At 36.7% G+C, this 12,562-nt stretch overlaps 1 protein-coding gene across 3 annotated transcripts in view; it reads right to left on the reverse strand.

Moving 5' to 3' along the window:
- The window catches only part of LOC6033261 (inositol-pentakisphosphate 2-kinase), a 233,718-nt gene that overhangs the window by 179,191 nt on the left and 41,965 nt on the right, over positions 1–12,562 (reverse strand). For 2 of the 3 annotated variants that reach the window (XM_038251594.1, XM_038251591.1), the window contains exon 2: positions 4,178–4,195. The exons of the other annotated variant lie outside the window; for it this stretch is intronic. The gene's annotated coding sequence lies outside the window, so the exon portion shown is untranslated. The remainder of the gene's footprint in view (positions 1–4,177; positions 4,196–12,562) is intronic. 3 annotated transcript variants of the gene reach the window in all.

The raw sequence follows: 12,562 nt of genomic DNA on the forward strand, positions 1-12,562 counted from the left end.
GTCACTGTCGAGAGGATGGCCATATTTCATTTCAGGACACAACCAGCCAGCACCAGCAAAACAGCTCAATATTATCTAAGAAGAAAAGTGCTGCTGCTGCTTCTTCAACCGCCTTGGCAGGAAGTGTCCGTTCCTGAAGCGGAACGAACCGGTTTTCCCCCGGTTCCGAAGATGGGTTGCGTCCTCGTCATGGAAAAGGGCTACATGATTTGGTGATGGAAACAGATTTAAATTAATATTTATTTACATCTTAAGACTCATTCATCTTGGCCAGATTTGGTACGGTACATCATTCCCGGCAGTGCGTATCAACGGCGGTGGCGGCTTCTTGTAAAAGATCCGTCTGTCTTCGCCGGGTTACATATGGACATTCCAGACTTGGAGCAGCATGTCGAACGTACAAAGATGCATGTTCTGGAGAGGCTAGGGATGCTCAATGTACACAGCAACAAAAAAAAAGTAGCTATTCAGATGCGTTTAAAATATTGTTGGCAATCTCTTATGAAATATTATGTAATATTACATACAGAAATATGTAGCCCCCTGTATGGGAAACCAACTTGATCAAATTGTCATATTGGCAGATATCTTTCCCAATCTTTTACGGATAAAAGCCGTGTGGGCTAAAGCGTAGTCCTCTTTGATTCCAGCAGGTATGCTTTTTTTCTGTACAGAAAAACTTTACATGTCATCACGTTGTTTTTATGTAATATTGTACGTCTTTTGTCACCAAGGTAATGTGTACATCCTTTCCTAATTTTACTATAGGATTTGTTGTTGTTTACCTAGATCTGTTTCCGGTTCCGGCGGACAGCAGCTCAACATCCCGGGTCCACAGATCACATAAACACATGAATATGTTGCATGAATTCATGCATTTTTTCATGAAACATGGAAATCATGAAAAGCATGATTCACGAATTCACGAACATAATTCTACAACGTAAATTTGCTGCATGCATAAAAAATCGTAAAATCATGAAGTCATGATTTCATTAAATTTATTCAAATTGATTCAAATTGAATTGATGAATATTCGTAAACATGTTTTCGCCATAAATAAAATTCATGACTTTATTTTTATTCGCGACATCATGAATAAAATGAATAAAATTCATGAAATCATGAAAGGTATTATAAAATCATGATTACAATTATTAACGAATTCACTTCACCGAATTGAATCGAAATTCATGATTTCTCGCACACTTTTTTCCGTGTATGATACTTTTTTAAATTAAAAAAAAACTTTTGTTAAATTTTCTGCTCTTTTCAATAGAAATGATTTTAAAGTTTTTAAATTTCCAAAATGAGTTTTTTTAAAGCATTGAAATAATTTGAATTACAGTCAACTGAGGTGAATCGGGACTAGAGGCTGAATAGGGATAGCACGTTTTAGAGCACTTAAAAGCTTCAAATTTGGAAATGAATAAAAACACATTTTTTTGCTCTTAATCTGGTCTAACAGAAATCATTTTAAAAATGCAAAATATTAGGTTGCAACATTGCTGAAATTGCTGTCCCAATTTGCCCCATGTGTCCCAATTCGCCACAGATGACGGTATTTAGATTGAAAAAGACATAAATTTAAAATAAAATTAAAGGTAGAAAATCTTTTGATTTGATTTTAAATTTTAAAAATCCGAGTTTCCAAGTGAGTTGAAAACTGGGGATTTAACCGTGAGATAAAATTTTTTTCAACAAAATGGAATATTTAAGAGATTGTATCTCAGCAACCGTACTGCGGGTTGAAAATTGAAGAAAATTTTCATAACCATGAAAAAAGATATTTTTTTAGCGGGTGTGCTTTCCATTCATTAAAATATTTTAAATATTTTTTATACCATTTTTTCATATATTTTTAGAAATGGTTACTCATGGTCACTATTTAATATATAAATCCAAAAACTGCAAATATTTCGTTACAATCAAACTTTCGGTAGCTATATTTTGAAAATGGAATCATTTAGCAAAAAATCTGAAAAGTACTTTTCGATTGAAAATTTAATTTTACAAAAAAAATGGGGTCAAATTTTTTTGCATGAAATTTCGATTTTTTTCAAAAATCACTATTTTATTCAAAAATTCATAACTTGGCGGCAGATTTTTTGACCATACTTCTCTATGGGCCGTTGGTTATCACATCAAATCAAATCAAATTAATACTTCTCTATGGCTCTAAAGTTGCGGGTTTTGTCCCCTAAAACTTTTTGTAAAAAAAATGTTAGTTAAAAAATCGGCCATTTTTTTCCGTGTGTCATTTTTTTCTCAATAGTCCTCAACAATACTTTGCCGAAGATCAGAAAATTCACTAAAAAGTTACAGCTGTTTAAATATTTACGTACTATTTTTGTATAAACAGCTGCCAAATTTGTATGGAGACTTGTATGGGTGTACCAGTGACACAAAATAGCTTTTTTGTCATAAAGAAGGCCCCCACAAAGTTTAAAAATGGTCGAAATCGGCCGATTTCGTAGAGAATTGCTCAAACGAAACTTCTCTGGGAGATTTAGGTGGTTGAAATACCCTCAATATTTTTTTGTGTGAAACGATACAAACGATTTATTAATTTTTTTATCTATTTTTACATAAAAAAAATCTAATTTGACCATCCCTTCCCGACTCTGCTATTACCAGCTGCCGTTCCACCAAACCGAAAACGTCAATGAAGCTGTTTATGTTGGTTGTGTTTTAACTTCTAGCCACACACACACGCACACGAACTGGAAGACACATCACAGCAGATCCCATCATCTCGACAACCATCAGCGGGGAGAAGAAGACACCGGAGTGTTGTTTGTGACTTTTCTTCCTCTTACTCCAAATTAGGGGAACAAGTTTCCAGGGAGATTTTTGGTGTCTCACCCTTCAAGGATTTCCCAGAAAAAAAAGAAAGATGCGAGCTCTAAGAAGCAGCAGAACAGGTTGATCTGGGTCACATGAAATATGTGTCACAGAAATTGTTTGTTTTTTTTTTCTGTTTCATTCTGGAACAAAAATGGGGGAGACATTTGGAAACAAGTTCTTGCTTTCAAGAAAGAAATGAAAACAAATGTTGACTTTTACTTGGTGACAATCCGGCAACCAGCTGGTTTTTACTCAAATTGATGACGGGTTAATATCAAAAGACTGCTTTGAAGGAGATTTTCCCATGAGAATTTTCTTTTTTTTTTTTTGACTAAGTACACTAAACACTATGTTGCATCCCAAGTGGAATTGTTCTCTCGTTGAATAAAAAATAAGTTCAGAAAGTACCAATTACTGCCCAACCTTCGATCGTACCAAAAGTGAGCTCATTTCGGGCCCGATGTCCAAGGGCACAACCGCCAAAATATCAAACTCGTGACTACCCAATTATACGCGCACGTCCTTTCGCGTCGAAGTTCGTTTCCTTCGGGGGAGGTGGAACCCGAAAAAAAACCGTTACCTTTTTTAATACCCCTCAATGTTCAACCATCTTTCCCCTCACCAAGGTTGACCCTTCGAAGGTGTCCCGGGTCCTTAATTATGTACGGGAAAAATAAACGGGATGAATGGAAAAGCCCAAAGTACGCACATTTCCGCACAAAGTTGTCGAAGCGACCCGGAGGTCATTAAAATGGATACAGGGTGTTACGTTGAGTTTCGACTGCAATCGAGAACTTTAGGTTTGTTCGAATTTCCAGTTCGCTACCCTAAAAACTGTACGGGGCTCAATTATGCATTCCTTTACGCTTTTTGACTTTTGTTTCCCCCTCTGTCTATAAAATGGTCGTGTCCACCAAATTGATACCTACGAGAAGTAAGTAAGCACCATGTAATTCTGCTGACCTCCTTTCCTGTCCGTTGCAAATGTCGCCGTGGAAGGGGTCCGACGTTACCTGAAGCATACCCTTTTTCGATAAATAATCTAAAAAATGTCAAGTTTGTAAGCAGGGGTCAAAGTGGCATTATTTAGATATAAAAATCCATAAAATACTCGTTTATATTGTGTTTGTCCTTTCTTTAGAAGTGTTTTATTGTTGTATTTGAATAAAATAATAGCGTCTCTTCCCTAGTAACATTTTTAAACTTACAGGTTTTATCATGGTTCTGAAAACCCTGATACGGCATAAATAGGCTTTTATGGCCTACTTAAAACCTAAAATGTTACTTGGGTTACTCGTCTCTAACTAAAACATTTATTTTTAGTTCTTACTTTTTAAATCTGGATAACCTGAAAAGAGAAAGAAAATATAAAATTAATGAACTTAAAAACAGTAAAAGAAAGGCCACAAATACCCAAATGAAAAAAAAAACCTAAAGTAGCAAAATTTGCTCGTCAAGCAGTGTTCCCAGATTGCCTAATTTTCCTGCATAGATCAAACATTTAATTTGTAATAATATAATTTGCAACTAATATTGTCGAAAACGAAATTTGTAAAACTTTCGCAAAGTTTCGAAAACGTGAACTTTATCAACATTTATGGAAAGTTTCTTTGATTTTAAATCCGATCAAGAATAAAATAAAATCGAAATTTTTGTCGACCTTTTTAAGTATTTTTTGTCCACACACACAAAAATTTCTTCTTTTAAACAATAAAAAGAATTCAAAAAATATTAGGCCCTTGCAATTTTTTTCAAAGTATGTGTCCATGATTGATGAGGATTATTCAGAAAATAGGTACACGGAAAAACTTTTTTCTGACGATTTTTTATTAATTTTTTTTTTACAAAATCTCAATATCCCAGAATCCGTACTTTTTATTTTCGGGATTTTTATATATGTTTAAGAGGACAAAATTGCAACCTTTGAGCCATAGAGAAGTGTCGTCAAAAAAATTGCCACCAAGTCACTTTTTTTTAGGAAAAAAAAATTGTTTTTTTTTAAATCAAAATTTGATAAATAAATACTTTCTTTTCCTCATTTTACTTCATTTCACAGATTTTTTGATGAAGTTCCCGTTTTCAAGATATAGCCATCGAAAGTTTGATTTCAGCAAAATATTTGCAGTTATTCGATTTTTAAAATAACTGACTGACCATTTCTGATTATTGTTTTAAATTCAGAAAATTTGCTTTAAAAATGTCTTAGAGACATTGAAGATTGGACCTCTGGTTGATGAAATACAGCGACTTAAAGAAAAAGAAATATGAAAAGTGAAGTTTTCTAAAGGAGCTATTACACTAGGGCAAACAAACAAACAAACGCGCAATTTTTGACAGTTTGCCAGTTTGCCTTGGATTTGTTTGTACAAACGTCAGCCTGCATGCATTTTGCCTTGCTTGTGAGTTTACTGCAAACAAGTTTGCGAGTTTGGCACACTATCAAACACGATAAAGTGCGACTTTGTTTGTTTGTTTACAGTAGTGTAATGGCTCCTTAAGTCTCACCCAAACAACCCTCAATTTTTGCCAATGTCGATATCTCAGCAACTAATGGCCCGATTTTGAGACATTCGTGAAATTTTCCAACATTTTCGAAAGCAATATTTTGAAAATTCCAAATTGAGGATTAATTTTTGGAAGGGCCAAATAAATATTTTTATGGATATGTTCATAAATGTACTAATAAAAATGATAAAAACCTAAACATTAAAGCATTTAAGAAAATGTTATTCAAAATCTCTTAATTGAACTGAAACGAGGGTTGGTTCCTAGCACTATAAATTCAAGGATGTTCATAACTTTGGGTAAAATTCGGAATTAATCAATTAAAATACGCGCATAGTAACTGAAAATAAAAATACGGATTTTGGGAAATTTTGATTTTGTGATAAAAAAGTTAAATAAAAATCGGCAAAATTCTATTTTCCGTGTAACTATTTTTTACCGAAAACACTAAATTGATCAGAAAATTTCTTCAAAAATTACAGATTTTTTCAGCTGCCAAAATTATATGGAGACTTGCATGAGTGAACCAATGACCGTAAATGGCTTCTTTGGCATAGGGAAGGCCCCCCAAAGTGTGAGCCAAATAAAAAATACAAAAATAAAAATGGTCGAAATCGGCCGATTTCGTAGAGTGTTGAACTGCAGTATATTTATATTTTATTTCAAGGTCAAGAACTAACCAGTTCAAAAGGTATTGATTACAAAAGGTACTTACGGTTTTTGAATGCCTACTTTAACACTCAAACGCTCGGGTAGTCATTTGACCCCTATTTTTTTTCTTAAAAATCTCATAACTTTTGGTAGAATTGATCAAATTAGATGCTTCCAGTTGCAAAAGATCCAGATTTGTCTATATTTTGAACTGTCAGATGGGGGACAAATATGGTCCACTTTTACCGGAGATATTCCGGATTCCGTTGGTACCTCGGCCCTCCTATTTGGGGTTTTGGTCAAAAAAATAAAAACCATTGTACAGAACAATGCCGGAAATGATGCAAAACGCCAAGGCATCATTCTAATACATCATCCTGCATAGATACATGGCATGGCCAAGACCTTTGGTCACCGAAACAGGTTCCAACCGGAAACGGTTTACTGAGCTGATGTCGATTGGTGCCCAAATGAAACCAGTTCCGGTGCCCCGTAGGACTTTACCATGTACATTATTTTTGCTAGATGATGTATTAGAATTATGCCTTGAAGTTTTGCATCATTTCCGGCATTGTTCTGTGCAATGGTTTTGTTCTATTGACCAAACCCCAAATAAGAGGGCCGAGGTACCCCAATGGAATCCGGAATATCTCCGGTAAAAGTGGACCATATTTGTCCCCCATCTGACAGTTCAAAATATAGACAAATCTGGATCTTTTGCAACCGGAAGCATCTAATTTGGTCAATTCTACCAAAAGTTATGAGATTTTTAAGAAAAAAAATAAGGGTCAAATGACTACCCGAGCGTTTGAGTGTTAAGCAATGCAATTTATTCTAAGGAGTATGTAATATTTTCTAACTCAAAAATCAAGCAGATATTTTAAATGTTGTATGAAAAACTTACTTAATCCACCTATGTGCTTGATGCCTTCCTCACTTTTTACCAACAATGGGTAATATGAGTGGTTTGGACACAGCTATTTTTTTAGATCCAGAAAAATAAGTACACAGATATAACTTAAGTGGTCATAACTCGAGACAGGGTTGCCAGATCTTCAATGTTGTGGACATCGTTTGCATTCATTTAATTGAGATCCGGCTTCAGAAAAGTACATAAATATAACTTAAGTGGTCGTAACTCGAGACAGGATTGCCAGATCTTTATTGTTGTAAGCTTGTTGGTAAGGTATCTTGATTACCTAACCAACGATGGGTCGGATGATGGATCCGGACATCGTTTGCATACATTTAAGTGAGATCCGGCTTCAAAAAAGTACATAAATATAACTTAAGTGGTCATAACTCGAGACAGGGTTGCCAGATCTTCAATGTTGTAAGCTTGTTGGAAAGGGCTCTCAATGACCTAACCAACGATGGGTCGGATGATGGATCCGGACATCGTTTACATGCATATAAATGAGATCCGGATATATGTGAAAACACATTTTTATACATAACTTTTGAACTAGTTATCGAAACTTCAAAAAATTCAATAGCGATGTATGGGACCCTATACCAAGTCGTTTGCAACTAGTTTGGTAAAAATCGGTTCAGCCAATGCTGAGAAAACTCAGTGAGAATTTTTGTCACATACATACATACATACACACACACATACACACACACATACACACACACACACACACACACACATACACACACACAGACATTTGATCAGGTTTCGATTCTGAGTCGATATGTATACATGAAGGTGGGTCTTCGAGCTTTGAATAAAAAGTTCATTTTCAGAGCAGGATTATAGCCTTACCTCAGTGAGAAAGGCAAAACAGCTTATGTTAGGCTAGTACAAATATCATTAAAAGTTTTCATTTTCAATGGAAATTCAAGTACAATCTGTTGAAATCAATTTAAAATGCATTCCCATTTGTTCAAAATCATTTTTCAGCATGTTTGAGTTTGTCCAAAAATCTGTTGATTTGTAAAAAAAATCGATGTACAATATCGCAGAAACTTTTTTTCGTCGAAATTTTTGTTTTAGTCAGATCTTACATTTTTGGAAAACTAATAATTGTAACAACTATGGCTTGCTATTTCAATTTTATTTATTTTTTATTTGTTTGCTTCTTCTTTTTATTTCCATCGGCCTTATATTTTTTTAAGCCTTTTTATTTAAATATATAAATAAATAAGATTAATACATAATTTTAACGTAACTTGAAGTACAATATCGTTCTTGATACTCGAAAGAAAGAAAAACCTTCCAACGTTATTCCTCTTTCTCCTTCAAAGCCCATCTAACCCAACAAAAACAAAAAGAGGCAACGTTGCCACGATTGCCCGATCCCAGAACGACGCATCGGCTGCGTGCACCGATCGAGGAGGTTCTTCACTTTGATTCGACAAGCTAAACAAACATCGCCCGGGTCTTGCGACGCACTGCTGCGGGGAAACATAATGACACACGACGACGATAAAGTTTGGTGAAGGCACAATTCGGCGGCCATTTCTGAGACTGAACCCCTTTTGACGGCTGCTCTGACGGGTATTGTCCCGGGTGTTGAGAGTCCTTCCCCCCGGCGACCGCCATTTGGCGTGGGAATTGAATGCGCAGCCGGTCATAATTTATTAAATAGTAGCGCGGCCAAACACCATGTGTGCATTAGTCAGCAGCCAGTGCCAGTGGGAATGATGCATAAAGTGGCCGGGTTGAAACTCTGCGGCGTAGAATATTGGCCTGGCCGCCGATCGATTTTAGTTCTGACAGTACATTAACATCATGAGCGTTGAGCGTGGGGGCGACGTAATTGCCGCAAGAGTTGTCGTCGCCCTATCCGGAAATCGATCTTTGTGGAGTTTATGACTATGGTGAGTCGCAGCGTAAAAACCCCGAAGTAAACTGTTACGAATCTGAATTTGTTCATCAGGCAGAAATCCTCGCCAAGGTGTTGAAAATCCAACATTGTAAACACCACAAAATTTATGAATTTCCAACTCACCTGCGAAGCAAGTAGCTGTTGAAATCTGCCCCGAGGCAAAACATAAAACCGTTTACCTCCAAGAACGAGCGCAACATATCTATATCTCTACCAGGAAAGCGCAATATAAACACACTCTCACACACAAACTCCGAGCAATTTTTATCGCTTCATTAGCATAAATTTATTTTGCCTGCTGGCGAAAGAGCCACACATTTCATCCCATTTGAGGAATATAGCTGCTAAATATACATCTCTCGAAACGGGAGAAGAAGTAACCCCCCGAGTGATGACCTCTGCTGAAGTGTAAAGGTTTCTGCTTCTTCCAAAAATAAGAACCGCGAGGAACCAATCGGGCAGTTCTGCGCAGTATCTTGGTGCTTTGGAGGCGTAATAGAGAAACCTGGACGGTAGCAGCAGCTGATGGCTATAGAGTTCTACCCCGTGAGCAGCTTGTTTTGCCCCAGCTCAAGGTTTCCAACGAAACGATTGGCAGACTCGGAATCGGTTCTGTGTGGCGGGCATTTCTCAGTACTAGGCCGATACGGTTAGTTGGATTCACGCTTGAATAACAAAGTTATGATATCTTCATTGAATTACTTCACTGCCAACACCAACTAATAGGTTACATTATATTTTTAACATTTTAAAGTTGGTAAATGTATACACGGGTAATTCTCTACAAACTCAAACGAAATCAGGAAAAGTTGCCCCGACCCCTCTTCGATTTTCATGAAACTTTATCCTTAGAGGTAACTGTTGTCCCTGATCACGAATCCGAGGTCCGTTTTTTTATAACTCGTGACGGAGGGGCGGTACGATCCATTTCATTTTTGAACATGCGAAAAAGAGGTATCTTTTTAAAATTATTTGGAGGCTGAAACGGTGAAGAGATAGAAATTTGGTGTCAAAGGAACTTTTACTTATGTAAAATTGGGCGCCCGATTTTATGGCGTACTCGAAATTCCGAAAAAAACGTATTTTTCATCGAACAAAGCACTAAAAAAGTTTTGAAAACTCTGCTATTTTCCGTTACTCAACTGTAAAAAAATGGAAAATGTAATTTTAAGAGAAATTTAATGTACTATTCGAATATGCATCAACCTAGAAGATTTTTTTTAGTTTTTTTTTTTGTAATTATCTGCTCAACAATATTATACTCTGAGAAATAACACTGCAAAGTTAAGAAAAAACACGAAATTTTTAAATGATTTTTTGTATTCTAAATGAAAAAAATACAATTACGTCAAAAAAATACATTAAATTTCCCTTAAATATTACATGTTTTAAAATTTATTACAGTTGAATAACGATACATTACAGAGCTTTTAACACAATTTTAGTGTTTTTTTTTTCGATGAAAAATACGTTTATTCAGAATTTCGAATAGGCCAAATTCCCATCTCCTCGCCATTTCAGGCTGCAAATTATTGAAAAACATGGCTTTTTTTGCATGTGACCAGCGCTCTACACAATCGATCTTGTTTTTTTAATTTAATTTTTTGTATTTTTTAATCCGGCTGAAACATTTATGGTGCTTTCGGCATGCCCAAAGAGCAACCACATTTCATAAAAAAATAAAATAAAATCCATAAAATTGTCCAGACATATTTGGGAGTGCATAATTGACAAAGGGAGCGCGTGGTCGTAAAAAATATTCGGAGTGAAAAGTGATTTTTTTTTGTGTGTGCCTTTTGTTTCAAATTTTTATCGTGTATTGTGTGCTGCGAGGAAAAAATTACTCTCTGAAAATGCAGCGTCATCAGTGCATAATTGACAAAGGGAGCGCGTGGTCGTAAAAAAAATTCGGAGTGAAAAGTGATTTTTTTGTGATTTTCAAAGCCCTTCCTGTATCATCGTTGATCGGAAGGCACGGCGTCGGGTGGATTGTGTTTAAATTTTTCGAATAAGGTTTTATTTTTTTGCGGTGAAAAAGCCATTTCTATATACTGAACGAAAGACTGACAATTTGGATCGTTGAGTTAATAGTGGAGCAAAATAACTGTGTGTGAGTGATTTTGTATGTTAACCAGAAAGACCTTCCCATAGCATCGTTGCTCGGAAGGCTCGCCGACGGGTCTGTTATGAAAGTCCTCCCCATAGCGTCGTAGCTCGGGAGGCATCGAAAAGCCAATACCTTATCCTACTAACCCAAAAAAAAAATTAATCACGTGATGCTTGAAGGAGATGCTGCGGATTCAACGGTCTCAAGCGGTATCAACAAGTATACAGTGAAAAACTTTGTGCAACTGCAACTATCGGACTAACATTCCTCCCTTTCGTTGAACTGCAGGCTTCTTGGGAGGGCGCCGGTACTGACTAATAAAGTAGAGATCTTCAGAGGTTAAACAGTGAACAGATGGTTGGCTCCCACTGATCATTTTTGATTCATTGTTTAACTTCAGCTGATCTGTCAATAACGGAGTAGCAGCTTATTGGTCAACCATGCTCATTAGGGTGTTTCAGCCAAACAAAAAAGTTCTCAGAATCAGGCAAACCGAGGTTCCCCTAGTAGAGGATACCCATAGGGACTCTCATGCCAAATATCAGCCCATTTGGTTGAGAATTGGCCTGTCCCCAGTGGTTTAAAGTTTGCATGGAAATTACTATGGGATTTTTGTGCTTTTCGTTCAATCGTTCCTACAGGTCTGGGGACAACATGGATTCACTCGGAATAAAGACAGGTGTGTAGGGGATGGTCGAATGAACACATTTCAGAAGGAATTAGGCTTGTCCATTCTGTCCCCAAGGTGCGCATTGGATCGACGTCCGGTGTCTCCAGAATCATCGATTCACCCTTCAAATGTACGCATTGTCCTTAGTATGCTATGATGGCTAGCTGAAAATTACGACGTCCCATGTCAGACGGTGAACACGTGGCAGAGCATCTACTCGAGTTTAGGCTTAGAAACATTCTTTAAAGTACTAAAATTATAATTATTGTTGTTCCAACTATTCTAAATAACGTAAAATGATGATTTTGTGTTAATAATGCAATCGATGCCTCTACACGTGTTCACCGTCTCATATGGGGCGTCGTGGTTTTCACCTAGCCGTCATAGCATACTAAGGAAAAGCGATGCTTTTGAAGGATGAATCGTTGGTTTTGGAGACACCGGACGTCGATCCAATGCGCACCTTGGGGACAGCATGGACAAGCCTAATTCCTTCTGGAATTTGTTCCTTGGACCATCCCCTATACACCTGTCTTTATTCCGAGTGAATCCATGTTCTCCCCAGACCTGTAGGAACGATTGAACGAAAAGCATAAAAATCTCATATTAATTTCCATGTAAACTTTAAACTGCTGGGGACAGGCCAATTCTCAACCAAATGGGCTGATATTCGGCATGAGAGTCCCTATGGGTATCCACTACTAGGGGAACCTCGGTTTGCCTGATTCTGAAAACTTTTGGTTTTGGATGAAACACCCTAATGCTCATGCTCATGCTCAAAATTTTCCAGACATATTTGGCAGCTGTCCAAAATGATGTATGTAAATTCAAAAATCTGTATCTTTTGAAGGTATTTTTTGATCGATGGTGTCTTGGGCAAAGTTGTAGCCGTATGGATAAGGACTACACTGGAAAAAAAATTATACACGGTAAAAAAATTTGGGTGAT

Source organism: Culex quinquefasciatus, chromosome 2 (assembly GCF_015732765.1).
Source record: "Culex quinquefasciatus strain JHB chromosome 2, VPISU_Cqui_1.0_pri_paternal, whole genome shotgun sequence".
Classification (NCBI taxonomy): domain Eukaryota; kingdom Metazoa; phylum Arthropoda; class Insecta; order Diptera; family Culicidae; genus Culex; species Culex quinquefasciatus.